Raw genomic sequence first — 18,131 nt, forward strand, 5'->3', positions numbered from 1 at the left:
ATGGATTGCTGGTTCAATCTGCCTATGATGTCATTATTTCCAAGATCTTGAAAGAGACTATTTTGTTCGGGGCGGCTGTAGGCTCTATTTCAAGAATTATACAAAAGCGCCATTATTCTCTAGGAACCCAATCAAAAAAACTGTTTATCTTTAAAGTTTAACTGTTGTCGTTCACTTCTGCAACAGAACAGAAACTGGCAAGTGAGTGGCACACTGGAGCTAGCCCCAGCCCATTCATTCCACTTTTAGAACATGGCCCTTCGCATTGTGGAGAAAAAGCTAACTTTAATGGATAACCAGCAACAGTTTATATCTGCTCACAACTTGATTTACTACTTGGCTACTAGGTTTTTCAGAGAGGATTCAAGTGGCTCCTGCAGATGGTGTATAGTATATTTTTGATCCAGCCCTTGGAACTTAATGTGGCTTACTGATGGTCTGTAATTATAATTGAAATTCATCAGCAACAAGAAATAAGCCTCTTGTTTCAAGATAACCAAGGAGCCTGGACACCCCTTTCTTCAGAGTACTAGGAACGATTACTTCTCTCTTCCCCTTCCTCCTTAGAATTTTTTCTCTTTACTCCACACTCCACCCAATATCACCCCCAAGCGTGAGGGCAGGCGTGTGCATACAGGCAGGCGCGTGCACACACACACACACACACACACACACACACACCCCACATAGCCTTTCACTGACTTGCGTTTTATTTATTATTTTTTTAAAGATTTTAGTTATTTGAGAGAAAGACACAGACAGCATGAGAGAGAGAGAGCAAGCAGGAGCAGTGGGAAGGACAAGAGGCAGAGGGAGAAGCAGACTCCCCACTGAGCAGGGGAGCCCGATGCGGGGCTCGATCCCAGGACCCCAGGATCATAACCTGAGCCAAAGGTGGACGCTTAATTGACTGAGCTACCCAGGCGCCCCTGACTTGCGTTTTAACACAAAGATTTGGTGCAAAGCATTTTAGAGGAAAACTTTAATCAAGCTCTATGGCTAAACTCTCATGCCTCAAAAATCAGTGCAGTGAGACACCAGACACTCAGTGAACCCTCAGTAGATTCAAAGAGAAAGCCACCAACTTGCATGTTGCAGGAGTCAAGAGGAAAGACAGATGATCAACTGTAGCTAGTGTGGCCAAAACTCATACTACGGCATCGGTGTTGAATTGGATACAATCAAAAATGCCCATCGTGCCCACTTGCCACGGGTGTTCTGCCCAGGTGTGTGAAGGGTGAGAATCCAGAAACACTGACCTTACAATTTGCAAGGCCTCCTATTAAGTCACAAGCAACTGAAAGAAATGTTGTCATCCGATCTGGCGCCATCAGAGACAACCCACATGTCTGTATCATTCTGCCTGCTTTCAAAATCGAAATAATGGCTTATTTGCATATTTCCCCAATGAGAAACAAACTAACACTGGCCTCCTTTCAAAACCAAAAGCCCAGGCTAGCAGATGTACAGCCATGATCTAAAAAAGCCAGAGGTAGAGCTCCCAAACCACCAGCCACACGAGGCTATTACTACAGATCGGTGAGCACACCAATATTGCTTAACACCTTCTTCATATCAAACTAGAGGATCTAACATAGAAATGAGATGTAGCCTAGGGGAAACTTCCAGGGGGAACTTCCTAATGTTTCTGAGATACTACCTGAAGAATAGGGTTGCAAGACACCTCGAGCTGATCAGATGACAGCCAAACTGACAAGAGCACATATGAAAGGAGGTGGATTCTAGGATCTCAAAAATAGAGTAAACAAGTCACGGAGCTCTATGTTAAAACATGTAACAACATAGGAGAGTATTTCAAATTTCTAGAACTCGGGAGACCTTGATTAACAAGAGCTAGCTAGCTCTATAGACCAAGAAATAACTGAGCTTTTAATGACAGCCTCCAGACTTGGAGATAGCATGTAAATATAGATGTAAAGTCAGCCAAAGTGTCTCCTGAGACAATGGTATCAGTGCTGGGCTGTTCTTTGTATTTGAGGATGAGGTTGCTGCTTTCACCTACCAGGAGAACGATGGACACACTGAATTATACTTTGGTGGTGGGGAGAAGGGATCCAAGAGCTACCTGTTGGCTCCTTCCTTGGCTCCCTTGTAAACAAAAGCACCCATTTTCAAGATGGCTCGCTGACCTTCCAGGTATGCTTTGTTAACTAGCCTGCGCTAATACGAAACCCACTCATCCTGGACACATCACTGGCAACTGAACCAACCAGCTTATGACTGACAATGCAAGAAGATGTAGGGGACTGTTTTTAATTGCCAGAAAAACCAAGAACAATCACCAAGTCTTTCACAAAGGGGACAGTGTATTATACTTTGGAAGATACTGCTTTGCACTTTGACAACCACCTGCATCTGAAGATTTCTAGCAGCTTTTCAGAGATTAATTCCCATAGTATGCTAAGATGTCAAAGAGGAGGGAAAGAACATTCACCTACTTTGACAGGGAGAATGAGCCAGGTCTGAGTCTCCCAGCAGCTCCGAACCCACACTCCTCGCGTTCCCAAGCTACGTGAACGAGGGACAGCCCAACCACCAAGGACAGGCAGCCAGATGGGCCTAACTTGGCAGATCCGTCACCTGGTCTCGAAGTGCACATAGTTCTTATACATGCTATTTCCCCCCACTAGATCATAAGCTCCTTGAGGGTAAGGACCCCCCAGTCCTAACTGTATGCTTTCGCACTGCCTCGTTCGGTGCCTTCTTCCCAGCCGGCATTAAATACACACGTGAAGTAGTAACCAGATCTCTATACATTCTGTGCATTTATCACAGCGCTGAGTACGTTTTTCATCATGTTGCAAAAGCCCGTATGCCCACTCAAAGCAGGTCTGAGCCAAGAAGCCATGTTTGGAAAAACTGGCAGTAGTCGAACAGCCAAGCCACTGGGCACGGCGTAGAAGTCAGCTACCAGCTGATGATCAACACCTCATTTTTTTTCTTTACTCCGCAAATCTGTAACATCCCAAGAGCTTCTACCCTCATTTGAGCGGAACACCACTATGTGAAGAAGGGAGTACCAGCCCCATCTCCACCACGAGGAATTTACAGGGCACTGACGTTGACTTACCCAGGGTCACAAAGTGCAAGAGGGGAGATGAGAATCTCAAACGCTCAATTTCCCTTCCAGGACACCCATGCAATGTGCACCCAAGTAAACCAGCCCCACACACATACCCCTCATATATACACTTCTATCGTCCCCACATACTCACATGATAGTTCTAGCTTTCTCATTTAAACCCGCCGGGGGCCGGTACTTACTGGTTTCACCTGCTGTTCTCATCCAACGACCCAAGGTTAGGTGATTAACTGACAGAACTCCAACAGGTTGCTTTGGCCAGTAGAACCAATTCTTAGACGGCCTTGTTTTGGAGCTTGTCTGTTCTGGGGCACTCACCAAGGGAACTCTGCTATCAGAGACAGGGGTGTGCTGTTTCAGAGAAGCCTCGCCTGGGAGATACCATTACAGTGGGTAATGGAGGGAAGCCATTTCTAAGATCATTTGATCAGGAGGAACTGAGCTACTTGTTAGGCATATTTGCAGAAGCAGCCGGACAAGCAAGGGAGGCACTAGCTCTTTTTACAGCTGCCTGGTTTCAATCTTAGATCCTGCGAGAGATAGCTCGCTACTGACATACATACAGGCACGGTCACACAGAATACATTCGTGTTCGCTCTCAGACACACAAGCAAATGAGGTCAGTTCGGCTGTAGTCCTGTTCTCGGCTAACGTCTTTAATGAGTGACTTCCATTGTGTGTGGCAGGAACTTGACATTAATTAAATCCAATAAGCCAGCCTGTTATAGTTGCAAATTTCAAAGACAGGCTGCAAATAAGGAAATCAATAGGTAGACCCCAGCATCCAGACCTCATATACTGCATATATCATGTGGAACCAACAGTCCTTATTCGAATGACTTCTTAAGCTTCTAAATGTATGCAGCGCCACACTTTAATATTCACCGTGTATGTTGTCATGAGCTAATGCCAAGAAAATGCTAATGATCATGGGATGTGTATTTATATTTGCAAACTGATGCATTATTACAGGTTTCAGCTTTTACACTTACAACACTGATGCTTCTGAGAAGAGAAAATAGGATGCGTAAAGAACAGAGGTAGACTATTTCTTTAGCACAAACAAAACAAAACAAAACAAAACATAACAAAACCACCACCACCCAAGGTGATTACCCTCAAAGATGCCTCTAAGAAATGTGTGGGAAAAGGAAAAGGGAAGCAAAGCTTAGCAATAAAACATTTCCTAATTCTCAACAGAACGTGGTATCTTTGGAGGCATTCAGATGGGAAAAATTAGATGCAGACGGACAGCCCCAGTGAGCAGGATATGGTAAGCCCACGTCTTGAGTCTCTGGGGTTTTAGCTGCTGTTACTATGCATGGGTGATAATTACACCCTTCCCTGATCCACTCCAGTGAAAAAGCCACAAATTTCCTCAAGTTCAGGCCTCAAAATTCAATTCCCAAATCTGTTAAGGCTTTCTGTACACCAAACAGATGCCTGAATGTTGTTTTCCAACCCATGTGCCATGGCTCACCATCCCAGGTCCTTGCTCTGTTCTCAGTTACTCTGTCCCCGAATCGGTTTTCTGCAAGAAGGTGGCCGCTGCGGGTTGGAAGAGAGGAGATACACGGGGGCCGACGGAGACCTTCGTATCATTTCTAAAGCAGGAATTTAGACCGATTTGCAAAGCTCATATTTCACCCAAATGAACGAACGAATGAATGGCATCTTGTCAGAACTGGAGGTCAAAGAGGGTGAGCCGGCATAAAATGCAGCCACTCTTTTTCAGGCTTCTGCCCTTGACCTAAGTTTCCATGTCCACATTTGAAGAGAGTTGCGTGTGTATCTCAGCATCTTATTTGGGGGCTATGGTTAAAGAAGAGGAAATACTATCTATTTAAAAAAAAAAAAAAAAGGCTTCCCTCCAATACTAAAGGAAGCATGGGATGCGACAAGACCTACTTTCCATCTATCCCACTTCACAGATGGTCAGAGATTGAGATTCAGTTGGCCAGAGCCTTGGTGGTTGGAATCCCCCGTCTCCTCCCCCGACCAAAGACAATATTTTGGTCTTCATCAAACGGGCCATGGGTCTATTTCTCTCAGAGAGATCCCTCGAGAATCCGAAAGCCTGATCTGAAAGATGACCTCACAACGGAGCATGCTGGTTTCCCCAACTTACACAAGTTCTTCATTTGCTGGTTGTTGGATCTACCAAGCGGTCTGTTCCCCTTGCCACGGAATACTCCACTGCATGGGGGCAGCTGCTACAGTCCACTTACAGAAGACACGGCTCACCGGGGGTTCATGCGAGAGCAGATCCGCCCTCCAGCACGCAGTCGGCTTTGCTTCCCCAATGCTCACACACACACAGGATGGGAAGACTGCCCTGGGCGTTAAGACTTTCTGCGGCCCTGGGAAGCCCCTGGGTTGAGATCACGGGGCCCGGCCCTCACCTCAAGGGAAGATACGGTGTCCCGGCAGGGGAACTGCAGATAAAGCAGAAGCAGGGTTTGGTGCCAGGAGCTGGAGTCAGCAGACCTAAGGGGGTACCCATCGGTAGGTTCTAAATTTCTCCTGTGGAGCCTGGACTGTGGCCCGGCAGACATCTGGACCAAAAAACTCAGGTAGGAGCAAGGAGAGGAAAGCCGGTGTTCACAATAAATTCTATAACTCTCTATCATAACTCTGCATCAGACAATGTCCATCTCAGAGTGCTCTTTCTGCTTTAAGACTGAGCCTAATACGCTGCCTGCACCCACGGTCACGTGAGCCAACCACCAGCTGCTTCGGGCCTTTCGCGGGTTGCCTAGGCATGCCCTAACCTCTTCTGCCCTGCTTAAGAATGAGGGGCTACAGGTTATACGGCTGTATAAAGAAAGGACAAGTAAAGATCTTCCATCAGCCTAACGTTGCTTTTTCTAGAAAAAGAAACCAACTGCATGGGCTCTTCATGTTGATTTCTGGTTGACTCTTGCTTCAAAGAATCCTGAGACCAAAACAGAAACCTACTACCCTTTAAGGGATCCGATAATAACTCTAAGATTATGTCTCTTAAGTAACCCATCTGTGTCTCCATTCATACGTACTCGAACAACAAATACTGATTTAAGCTCCTGTGTCAGGTGCCATGCTAGGCACTGGAAGCGAGATTATAGGCTTGAGCAGTGGGTTTCATCTCTGGCTGCACATTATATATACATATATATATATAAATGTTTATTAAATATACAGATAAAAATGCAACTACAAAACAAGTCAGGGTATGTGTATTGCAAAACAAAGGGTGATAAAAAAAAAAAGGAGGGACTGCAACAGTTCACAGGAGGGCAAGACTCTCTGACTGTTGTTATCTTACTAGATGAGAAATCAGGGCCAATAATCACATGTCCGTACAGAAGGGAAGTACTGGATATTGTTCCAAAGAACATCATTGCCTTGCCTTTCATCCCCATGCCCCCAACACCCATAGGCCCCCAGTGCTGGGTCAGGTACAGAGGGCATACAAAGAGAGATGAAGAGCAGTCCCTGTGTTCAAGGAGCTCACAGTGCAGTGAGGATGACAGACATACCCAGTAGGAAATACAATGCAATGAGACCCTTGGCATAGGAAGCTTTGGAGGAACACAGCAGGGAGGATAGTATGTCCCCAGAGGGGTCAGAGGATACAGCACTTGAGCAGGGTATTGAAGGATGAGGAGGAGTTCACTAGGATGTGAAAAGTGAAAAGCATGGTTGGTGCGGGCCATTATTCAATAGTATATTCCAAGCAACAAATACTCCAAGCATGCTAGAGTAGCCTTCTTAGCTTTAGGCCCCTGTTTCTGCTGAACTAAATGAGTCCGGGGCTATGTAAGAAAGAGAACAGATCTCAAACCTCTGGAAAAAGGAACCTGTATGAGACTTCAAAAAAGCCAAGTCACTGGCTCCTAATGAATTATGGAAGAAAAGGTCAGTATGGTCTGATACAAAGCATCTTCTAGAACGGTAACCATATATGAGCGGAACAGACCTCTTTTGGGGAATGCATTAGGAAGATAATACTTGGAAAAAGAAAATCCTTCCTTTCATAGTTCATTTCAGAACGAAGTTGCATTCTGTTGTGCAGTTTTAATTTCAGGGGTTGATGCTTAGCTACTCTTTCATATACCCAAAAGAATTCTCTCCAACAAAAGAATAGTTCATTCCAGTTCTACTTCTGGATCATTCTGTGATCTTGGGGAAATCACTGAATCTTCAGAAATAAATTCATTCATTCAGCATTGACAAAGCATCTATCTGGTATGTGCCCAAGTAGGCAGAGGATGCTTTGGAAGTACAGTGCAGGAAGGGTAGCTAATACTGCCCAGCGAAGTCAGAGGATACAGCACTCGAGCAGGGTACTGAAGGATGAGTAGGAGTTCACTAGGTTCTGGGGCAAGCCATGAACAAGGTACAGTCTGCCCTTGAAGAGATTTAAAGTGCAATGGGTGTTGGCCATGACAGCTCAGTACAAGGATGGCAACAGGTTGCTACCGAAGGACAGAGTAAGGGACTCTCCAAAGCATGAAGGCAGCTTCGCAAAGGAAGGACACTTGAGCTGAATTCGGCAGAACAAGTAACCACACCATGGCGAGGACATGTCTCAGGCACAAGGAACATTATGTGTTAGGGCCCAGAGGAGATTAGAAATAATTAGAACTGCAGAATTTTTACCTGGGTGACAAGGTGGCAGATGTCCAAGGCTGAAGACTCGGGGAAATTTTCCGCCACAGGGTGGAATGTTCCAGGTAGCAACGTGGACATAATTTGGAAGAAACACTACTGAGCAGGTGAGCCAGAGGAGAAAGCAAGCACAGGTACCAGGGAACTAGAAAGACAGTACGAGGGACATTTCAAGAGGGGCCTCTGTTTTGGGCATTGGCCGAAGACAGCAGGGATGTTAGGCCTGGTGGGATTAACTGGTCTCAGAATCGTGAATGGAAATACAACTCTATCCCAAAAGGCCCAAAAGAATGCGGGAGGCCAAATTCTTCTTCTTTTTTTTTTAGTCTTTGGGGGTTTTTCCAGCTTTCCTGAGGTATAACTGACAAATAAAAATTGTATACGCTTAAGGTGTACCATGTGATGGTCTGATATATGCATATGCTGTGAGGCGGTTACCACAATCCAAGTTAATTGATACAGCCATCACCTTACACAGCTACCTTTTTTTTTTTTTTTTTTTTTGGTGTGGTGAGAACACGTAAGATCTGCTCTCTCAGCGAATTTCAAGTACAAAATACAGTATGATTAACTATAGTCACCGTGCTGTGTATAAGGTCCCTGGTTTAACGTTTAGTTTCTGTTGGGGATTCCAAACAGAACTGTGTCTCAGTTTCTGTTTTGTTTGGGTTTTATCTGTTTTGGGGGGGTCTATTCAAACAAGAGTAAATGACTAGCTTAGAATGGTGGGAGGAAAAATTAATGAAGCTGGTATGCTGATAACAAATATGATTATGTTGGAAGCCCCTCGTGTTAGCAGTCATTAAAGCACCAGTAATAACTGTATTCCCATAAGAATAATAAGGACAAACTGTTCTAATGATTTTGGCCAATATGACAGCATTTATGACTTTTAGAGAAAATGCCTTTCAACTTTTATATAGACTCTACTAACAAACATAAAAATTCTACAAAGACTAATACGTATCTGCAAATGGACCTCAAATGGGTAACTTTTATAAAAGTCAACATACAAAGAAAAGAGAACACACACAGGGACACGTTGTATATCTTGGCCAAAATTAAACTAGGGCTATCTGGAGGGAAGCACAACAAATACCTAAGCATCTTGACTCTGAGAGGTAGAGACCACATAGCAAGTCATAAAAAAGCAGGAGGAAACATCAATGCACAGGTGGTGGAAAAAAAATCTCTCCAGCTATCTGGCCCTCTCAAAAGAGACACCGAGATGAGAGACAAATAAATACAAACGTAGCAGCTGCTCTAACATGTTGATTTGGCATCATGAGATGGTTCAAGAGAGATGGACACGTGCGCTGTGGATATGAATCTGAAGACCATCAGCACGGGAGGTACACAACTGCCCGGGAAGAGTACAGAGTAAGAGAGAAGAAAAAGAAAAAGCTACATAGAGGTCAAAAACGCTCCACTTCCCGTCCTCCCATCTTTTCCCTAGAGTTTACTAAGGTTGACGTCATGTCACTATCATGTCAAGAGAAACAGCCAAGGGGCACCAGAGGTCTGTGGACGTGTTTCAGAATGTTTTAAGGAATCCCACACTCCGGACATCTGGTGTCACTTGAGTAGCATGAACAAAACCACACACAGCATGCCTGGAGAAAGATTTTCCTTTTGGTGGTAAAGAGTACCATGGCGGCAATGGATCACTCAGCCTTGTTGCAAAGTGTACTCTTATGAGGCCGTATTTGTTGCACTCCTGCAACGTGTCGGACATTGCACAGGGTACAAAGAAAAATACAATATGGTGGGGCTAGCAGATAAACCGTAGCTAGCGTTCAATTTTCTTCGTCCACAGGAGGGATTATGCTCAGTTCAAACAGCTCTTATTTGCTCAACATAGCCCCCCATAGCCCCCAAAGGCTTTGCCAATAGCCAAGATGCAAATGTTCAGTGTGGCCGGGTCCCACCTCCGCCTAGTACTGCCGCTAAGGAGCTTTGTGACCTTGGATACATCCCGTGGCCCCTTTGAACCTACTTCCTCAGGTACGACAGGGGACTACCTTGCCGAGAGCTTGTGAGAATCAAAGAATCCACATGTGGGAAATATGTGGAAGCAATTCAAGATATTCGACCCAGAGAAGATGCTTATGATTACGACCCTAGATTTCACAAGCCATAAACAAAATCGCCAGCATCAAGATGTCATGTCCCAGGCACTCCGCTGAAAGTTACTCCTGCCCAAGTTCATGCCACTTGCGTAACTACACTAGGTTTTATTATTTCCATTTTGCAGACGAAACAGACCTCCAGAGACATCAGGTCACCTAAGGGCACAGAGTGGGAGAAGAAGACTACAACCCCATGTCTGTGGGGCTCCAAAGCCCATGCACTGATGTCTGCTTCCTCAACCACACAACAGTTCCATGGGACATGACATGTTCTCAGTTACTCACAGCCTTTGCATGAACACGGACGTTCTCAGGGCTTCACAGTGAACTGTGTCTCCACTGTGGCGCTTAGGACCAAAGCCTGGAAATGGGCAGACCCTCTACCCACAAAGCAGACATTTCAACATTAGAATCAAGGGCAGAGGGGCATCTGTAGTTAGACACCAGACTTGTGGCTCCCCCGGGATCGGGAGTCTCTCCTGTTCCCCTCTTCAAAGGTTCTACACCAGCAAATGAAGATGACATCACTGGGGACTTCCTGATTTCAAGGAAAATGTTGTAGGACTAGAGGGGACATGGACATGAACCAGAAACCCTGTTGAAATGGCCAGATAAGCATGTCCCAGAAGGACCCAGGAATGGAGGCAACTCTCCATAGGTTAGTTCTGTTTTTCCCTCATCTCCTTAAGTGGGGATGAGCACTGCCTCCTAGTTTATGGTTAAGCAGAAATGTAAGGAAAGTCGGCAACCAGTCGTGTGAAAATCAGCTCCTTGGCTGCAAAGAACCTTCTTCTTTCTCTGCTATCTTGGGGTTCCGTCCCTTTGACGGTGCCTACCTCAGAGGGCTGGGGTAAGGGTAAGAAGATCTATCATTTGTTGAGCACTTGCTGTGGGCTGGATAGTGTGCTACAGGCTTACATACATTAGCTCATTCCATCCTCATACCGGCTCAGTGAGGTAGAAGCTATCAGCGTCTCTCCCATTTTACAGATGAGGAAACTGAGCCTTAAGAGGGATGAGTAATTGACTCAAACAAGGTTCTGCAGCTAGGAAGTGGCCAAGCTGGGATTCAAAGGCTCGTCTTTGGACTCCAGAGCTGGTGCTCCTAATTCCTCTATCGTAAGGATGAATGGGTTATTAACTGTTTTGAAAAGTATAAAATATTGTATAAATGCACGGGGGTGGGTTGATTCACTTAGCACTTCGCAAGGCCTTCAAGTGAATTCAGGCAGGTGCATTTTTTTTTTCCTCCCTAAAATTCACCCAGTCCTGTAAAATTATTATAAATTGCTCTTGGTGACTCTCAGCATATCCACAGAAACGACCGAATGTAAATTTGCCAGGCTATTTCTCTAAAGCCATCTCTTGGAGGAGCTGATGGCTAAATTTTAACTCAGTACAAAATTTCCACTAAGGTCTGCACCTCACTTTCCTTCCTCTACCTTAGGCATCGTTGACAAAAGGCTCTGTTACACCATCTTCTGGAAGGATGGCACATCTCTGGGCTGGGCAAGAGGTCTACGAGGAGGTCTGCTTTGGGAAGTGACTGCCCCACATCCTGGCGGCTGTTCCCAACCACCCATGGGCCCTCAAGGCCTTGGGAGCCTGAAGACCACTAGATGATAAAGAGTCCCCCAAATCCCAAGCTTCAAGACTGTTGCCTTGTGCTACTGTTGCATGGTGACGCCATCTTTCCCACTCGAATGAAAGTACCTCAAGGGCAGGGTATGTTTCTTTCCTCCATCGGAATCTCCTTCTGGGTCTAGCACTCGATAGGGCCCAGAGAAGAACCTCAATCTACGCTGGTAATGCCATTGGAATTCCAGGACTGAGAAAGGCAGGCACTGGATCTGTCCTGGCACACTGCCGTCCACCCACCTCCTTCAGTTTCTGACTGGAGTTTCACAAGTAGCTGCTCTGGGCCTGGCATCACGCTAGACCCTGGGAATCTAAAATAAGTTAGACAATGTGGTCTCTGCTTTCCAAGAATGTCTCAATCTAATCGCAGGTGTAGAAGGCAGTGTGTGGTATTTCAGAGTACAGGCTTTTCCCCATGGTGCGAGAGTCCATTATCAAATGGCAGCTTGGGCCTAGTTTGCACTCATCTTTCCTCCAGACAGGCTCCAGCAGGGGAAGCCACAGATTAAGGAGGCTTCTGCAAGGTGCTCTCATGTTTCTAAATCTCTTGTTGGGAATTGGGGTGGCACAGGATTCTGGCACCAGGCCCCTGATCTACTGGTTGGTTCACTCCTGGGATTTGCACTTCTTTTTACCCTCTTGCAGGGAAATCTACAGTCTGTCTGGAGCGCAAGGAAGTTTCTTCAGCTTGCCTTTATCCACGCCTACTGAGAAATTTCCTCTGTTAACTTGTCAGTAGCAGCTGTTGAAATTCCAGTGGGGTCTATGTATGCACATGCACACTCACGACAGAAACTTGAATACCACGTTCCAGGGCTAACAGGGTAGAGGTGCCTACCAGAAACAGCAGGGAATTCCAGATCAGAAACATAAAATCAGAGACCCACACTTTTGCCTAGGGAACCACTGCGAGTGCATAAAGAAATATATGCTTTAGCCTGCCCTCCCCTCGGGAGAGAAAGGAGGTGGCAAGTTAAGCCGTAAACTTCCAGAAAACAAACCATCTAAACCCCAACCCCTTTTGGATAGACCGGCCAAGGTTCTATTAGAGATGACTTCCATAAAAGAAAATTATGGCGAAAGGACATAAGATTTGATCTGTGGGTTTGAGCTTTCTCTTTTTAATGCTAGACATAAATTCCACTCTTTTTGGCTCTGGAAAGATCTAGTCCCACTGGTGCCTCAGCTGAGACCAACACTCTTCCTTTGGCCACAGGTTGCTGAAAAACCTTCCAGCAGGGGTGAGGAGAGCACTAGTGGCAAGTAGGGGCAAGACAAGTGACAACTGTACTCCCCGCAGTGGGGTGTGTGATGGCGTGCGTGTCAGTGAAAAAGTGTGTGTATGTGGCAATATCCGCGGGGGGGGGGGGCATGGGTAAGCTTGGGGATGTGGGGTGTGTGCCTGAGTGTGGGGTCACTATAAACCGTGTGTGAGTCACAGATGTGGGGGAGGGAGTGGGATCACCTCAGTGAGGAGGTGTAGGTCCGTGTCCATGTGAGGATGTGTCAGCGTCAACGCACCCGTGTGGGAGTCTAGGGGAGAGTCCACGGCCGTTCAGGCGAGCAGGTCAAGCTAGAGGCGATGTATCTTATGCTTCAGTGACTGTGTGGGCATGTGGGCCAGTGTGAGCAAGTGTCTCCCCCTCAGGGGGGACGTTGCAGGGGGAATGAGAGTGTGAGTGAGTGTGAGTCTACGTGGCCGTCTGTGGCATCACCAGCGGCCTGTGAGTGCATGGACTCATTTATGGGAATCGAGGGCGACAGTGTGGACTGTGTGGCGTGGCGTGGCGTGTGCTGGCATAAATGCAGGTCGGTGACTGTGCAGGTCACGACGTGTGTACTGGTGGGCATGTGTGTGGCAATGTAAGGGTATGCCAGTATGAGAACACAAGAGTGAGAATGGGCAAGAATGTGAGCGTGTGGGGTGTGTGCCAGTGTGAACGTGTGTGATGCAGAAACGGTAGTGGGAGAGGGAGAGGGTGTACATGTGAGTGTACATGAGTATGAGACAGTGTGACTGTGTGCCCCTGGGGATATGTGGGAGCGCAGGGTTCGGAGTGCGTGGCTGGGAGCGTGAGAGTATGGAAACCCATAAAAATGTGCAAACGTCAGTATGTAGGCACGGGTGTGCCCTAAGTGTGACTGCATGTTGATGTGAATTAGCGTGAGTACTGAATGCGAGCGAGCAGATGGGTGTGTCGGTGTGTGTCAGTGTGAGTGCATCATCTGTGTGACTCTGAGTGTGAGGGCAGGGCAATGTGTGTCAGCAAAAGTGGCTGAGGTTATGAAAAGGCGTGTGTGTGACTACCTCTGAGGGCACATGCTCGTGAGTTTGGTGAATATTGCGATCAGGTCTCAGCATGAAGGCGAGCGAATGAGCGTGAATGGGTGTCAAAGTGAGCGTGTCTCCATGTGTGTGATTTCGTGTGAACGCGATAGAGGTGGGGAGGTTGTGTCCGTGCTGAGCAGGAGTCCCAGAGCACGCAATACTGAGGGTAAGACTATAAGGTGGTATAACAGCGGAAACCGTGAGACTGCGCTTACGGTGGGAACGTGTGCGCATGTGTGTGTGTCCCTGTGAGGAGTCATGAGCTGTGTCAGGGTCTTACTGTGAGGAGGAGACCATGACAGTGCGAATGTGTTAGAGCGTATAAAGCTGAGCTATGTATGGCCGTATGAGAAGTGGACGAGGGAAAGTCGGTGTGGGGTCTGCGTGTAGACTGCGTGAGCGTGGAGGAGTTTGTGGGTTAAATGTGATTCTATCACCGGTGTGGATATGGATGAGAAGGTGTGACCGTTGAGTGTGTGAGAACGTGAGAAAACGTGAAGGTGTGAGTGAGTGAGAACACGAGGCTGGGGTGTATGGCAAGTGTGGAGTGTGTGTCACTACAAAAACGTGAAACATCAAAATATACGTGGCAGCGTGTGGCCGTATGAGCGTGGGCCTGCGTGCAGCATGTTTGTAAATATGCGGGTGAGGGGGTGGGAGTGACCGTCACCACGAATGTGTCCGGTGGGAAAAGTGTGAGCCAAGGAGGCAGAAGGATTGTGTGAAGGTCCAAGAGTACACGAGTGCGCTCATGAGTGTGTGTACGTATGTGTGAGCACTGAAGCATTTGGGATGCTGAGAAACTCTCGAGGAAGTGTCTTTCCTCCCAAAGCCATTGCATGTGTCCAGTTACAGCACGTTACTTAGCCCCTCTCAACCCCGGTCTCCTCGTGGGCAAAACCATGATTCTAGAACCTACCTTGAGCTAGTCTCACTTTTATAATCAGAAACAAAAACAGTAACTACTAGGAAAAAAAAAACAACAACAACAACAACCTACCTTGCAGAGTTACTGTGGGATCAAACAGTCCCCTGCACGTAAAATGCCCAGCCCAGTGCTGGCAACAGCAGACAATAAATACACGTTATTATTGGAGCTGCCACAGAACACCCAGGAGAGACCCCGGGGCTCGCTTCTGACTTGAGCAAGTTCTAGTTACCTTCTGTCGCTCGAGGTCTATGGAGGATCCCCTACCGCAGCATCTCTAGGAAGCTGAATACATCAGTATCAGCAGGGCTGTAATTTCATACCCTCAATATCCCAGCCGAAACTCTGGAGCTTCCCCTTCATGAGGAGGCACCCCAGAAACACCTGCTGCTGAGGTGTGCTTTTCCTTTGTCCCATCGGGCCGGGAACTGCACTGCGTATGCCTTGTTTGTTCTCTCTTTGTTTTTCTTGTTGGGGTTTTTTGGGGGGTTTTTTGCTTTTTTTTTTTAAGTTTGGTTGGTCACTCGCTTTTGACTTGGGTGCTATGAGAGATGCCCGGGTAACCGACATATAGAAGTGCAGACAAAGAGAAGGAGGCACGTAAGACACAAACAGGTAGCTGGATGGCGGCCTATGGCAATAGAAGGCCAGAGGGGGCAGCTGACAGCAGAAGCCCTATCAGCTGCCCGAGGGGGGAAAGAGGTCGATGATCAGAGGCAGGCCAGGGAACCTGAAAGAAATGGAGAGGAAGAGAGGGGCCCAAATCGAAACGCTGCCGGGGAACTGTCAGGCACTTGGGAGAGAGACGAGAGACCTGTGAAAGCGAGTCCTTACCCCTAGTTTATGGTCTACTTTCCCTGCCAAGATGAATACTCCAGAAACCGTGCAAGAACGATCGACGGCAGTTGAGAAATAAGGGCTATGCGATACTCTACGGGCTCAAGTGTTGTTGGGGAGCTGGGGGGAGAAGTGCTCCCTGCTTGGTTGGGAAGGCAGAGAGAAGGTTTTGGAAGCAGCCCATCAGGCCCGGAAGCTGGGATAGATGGGGTGGGGGTATGCCTTGAATAGGAAGGTCAAATGAAAGTTGTGGAGCAGGAGAAATTTCGGGAACTGACTGGTCAGTCAGTGGCATGTGGCTGAAATGCCACGTTGACATCCGGAAAACAGGAGGAGAGGAAATGCCAGCTTGAAGGGAAACGTGTTGGTGGTTACACGGAAGCTCTTAGACGGAGCCTGACAACTGCAAAGGACTTGGCCATGACCATTCAGTTATTTCTCCTACTCACCCCACGATGTAGGTCACGGCTATCATTCCCATATTAGAAACGGGGAGAACTGAGAAACCAAGGGCAGCTATACGGGCCACAGTGCCCCAGAAAGGAGGGGCTGTGCACCCAGTCCCGGCTCATGAGGCCCAGGCAAGGTCTTTAATACTGGCAGCTCTGGTGGAAAGGTGGCCTTTACCTGGATTTGGAGATCCCTGACTCCCTGCCCTGGAGTCCATTACTCACCTCTTATTGCCACGACCGCAGGACCTCAGCACAGGTGGGCGCTGCCCATGAGAAGGGGCCGGGCTGCCTTCAGCTCCCACGGACTCAGGGCTGGGCACGTCAGCTGCCACAAGACGCAAGGACTCCGCTGCACTTTCTTGGGGGCAACCTGCCAAGAGAAGCATCGTGGGGGTGCAGGAACCTCTTGCCCCACCTGCTACTATTCCCTCAGCCACCCCGCCCAAACCTCACACACACGCTACAGTGGATTTCAGAAAACCCCTGGAGAAGGCAGAGAATCAGAGAGGGGAGAAGCATAAAAAGGGCTTTGAGAGGTCAGAGGCCAGCAAGGGCGCCGAACCGGGGGTTTCAGGTTGAGAACTATCACCTCGCCACTCACTCTGGCCCTGCCTGCTAGCTCGCAGAGAAGACCTGCCCTAGCCGCCCTGGACAAGTGTCAGGAGGACTAGATCAAACAGGACAGACGGGAAATAGCCGCATATTCGCAGGAGGTGGTCCAGCCCAGCGTCCGACGGAAAACCGAGAGATCGTGGCAAATGCACGTTGGCTCTGGGGACACCTGAGCTTCCCTAAGATCTAGCAATGCTGTTTCACTTCCAGGCCCCCACCTCCACCTCCTTCCCTTTGCAGCAACCTCCTTCACTGGGTGGCGGTGGGAGGCGCTCGGGGGGGGGGGGGCGCGGTCCCTAATTTGCTATCAATACACAGCTGCTGAGACCCTCAGCCTCTGATCCTAACTGGAACCTCCTTGTGCCTCCCCTCCCCCTCAACCCAATCTCCACTACGGGGAGGTCTTCCACAGTCTTTCTCAGACTTCTTAGGGTGAGTATATCCTGGGGTTTTTCAGGGTGACGGTTTACCCTATCTTCCCCACAGAGGTTTCCATGTCCAACTGTGGAGGCAAGGTCTTTAACCCCTCTCTTTTCCTGCCTTCCCCCACAATCGCTCGAGCCTCTCAAGGAGGAGACCGCTCTTCCCTCTGCAATCCTTCCTACCCTGCCCCCGCCTTCCCTCCACGTGTCTGTCCTCCAAGAAAAGCAGCACCTCTATGTGAAATCCCAGCAAAGCCGGACCCGGGCTAGCCCACGTTCTATCAGCGGGTATGGGAATGTGCCAGGTCCTAATCCAAAGACACAGAGGGAGGGACAGCTAAAGGTGAAGAGAGAAAAAGTGAAGCCTCGGGGAGCCACGAAAAGCCCCAGGATTCCCCACTTCCCCTTGGTGAACGAGAAGACCAAGCCATACCCCAGATCCACCACTTGCTCCTGGCGAGACTCCAGAGCCCGGCTGCCTGTGTCCCCCAGGGGGCCGTGGCATTCCCTGAGAGCTTCCCACTCACATACTCCCAGTAGCCTTTCCAGATCCCACCCACTGGGCCACTAAGTGGTGTGCCCACCCCCTCCCTGGCTTCGTGAGCTCATCCTGCAAGGGGGCGGGGTGGGGGGTAGGTGAGTAACGGCTGCCAAAGCTCCGGAGAGGGGCAGGACTGGAAGGGGGCTCAAGAAGGTTGGCCACAAAATGTCCCCTGAGCCCAGGGGGATGGCAGCAAGCACCCATGGGGGTGGGGAACAGTGCTGGAAGGCCAGGTGGGGGTGGGGGGCAGTGGAGGCACCAGCCTGGACCAACCAAGCACCTCCAGGTTCCTGTGCAAGACCGAGAGCTTTCCGTAGGCCTGCCTCCACCTCGCCTCAGCCTCCGATGAACTGCAGGGCTCTCTGCTTCAAATATACCAGTTGCACGGCCGGAGCCAGTGTGCGGAGCCTGGCAGGAAGCAGCGCTCCACCTGGTGGCCACAGTCCTCTTGCCTGTCCTGTTGGCGGGGGGGGGGGGGGGGGGGGGGGGG

The 18,131-nt window shown here is 48.5% G+C and overlaps 1 protein-coding gene across 11 annotated transcripts in view; it reads right to left on the reverse strand.

Annotated features, from left to right (window-relative positions):
- PAK3 (p21 (RAC1) activated kinase 3) overlaps window positions 1–18,131 on the reverse strand; it is a 247,666-nt gene that overhangs the window by 97,688 nt on the left and 131,847 nt on the right. For 10 of the 11 annotated variants that reach the window (XM_073885709.1, XM_073885708.1, XM_073885716.1 and 7 more), the window contains one exon: window positions 16,289–16,436. The exons of the other annotated variant lie outside the window; for it this stretch is intronic. The gene's annotated coding sequence lies outside the window, so the exon portion shown is untranslated. The remainder of the gene's footprint in view (window positions 1–16,288; window positions 16,437–18,131) is intronic. 11 annotated transcript variants of the gene reach the window in all.

The sequence above is a fragment of the Callorhinus ursinus genome, unplaced genomic scaffold (genome assembly GCF_003265705.2).
Source record: "Callorhinus ursinus isolate GAN/ISIS: 27379988/994484 unplaced genomic scaffold, GSC_fseal_2.0 scaffold65, whole genome shotgun sequence".
NCBI lineage: Eukaryota > Metazoa > Chordata > Mammalia > Carnivora > Otariidae > Callorhinus > Callorhinus ursinus.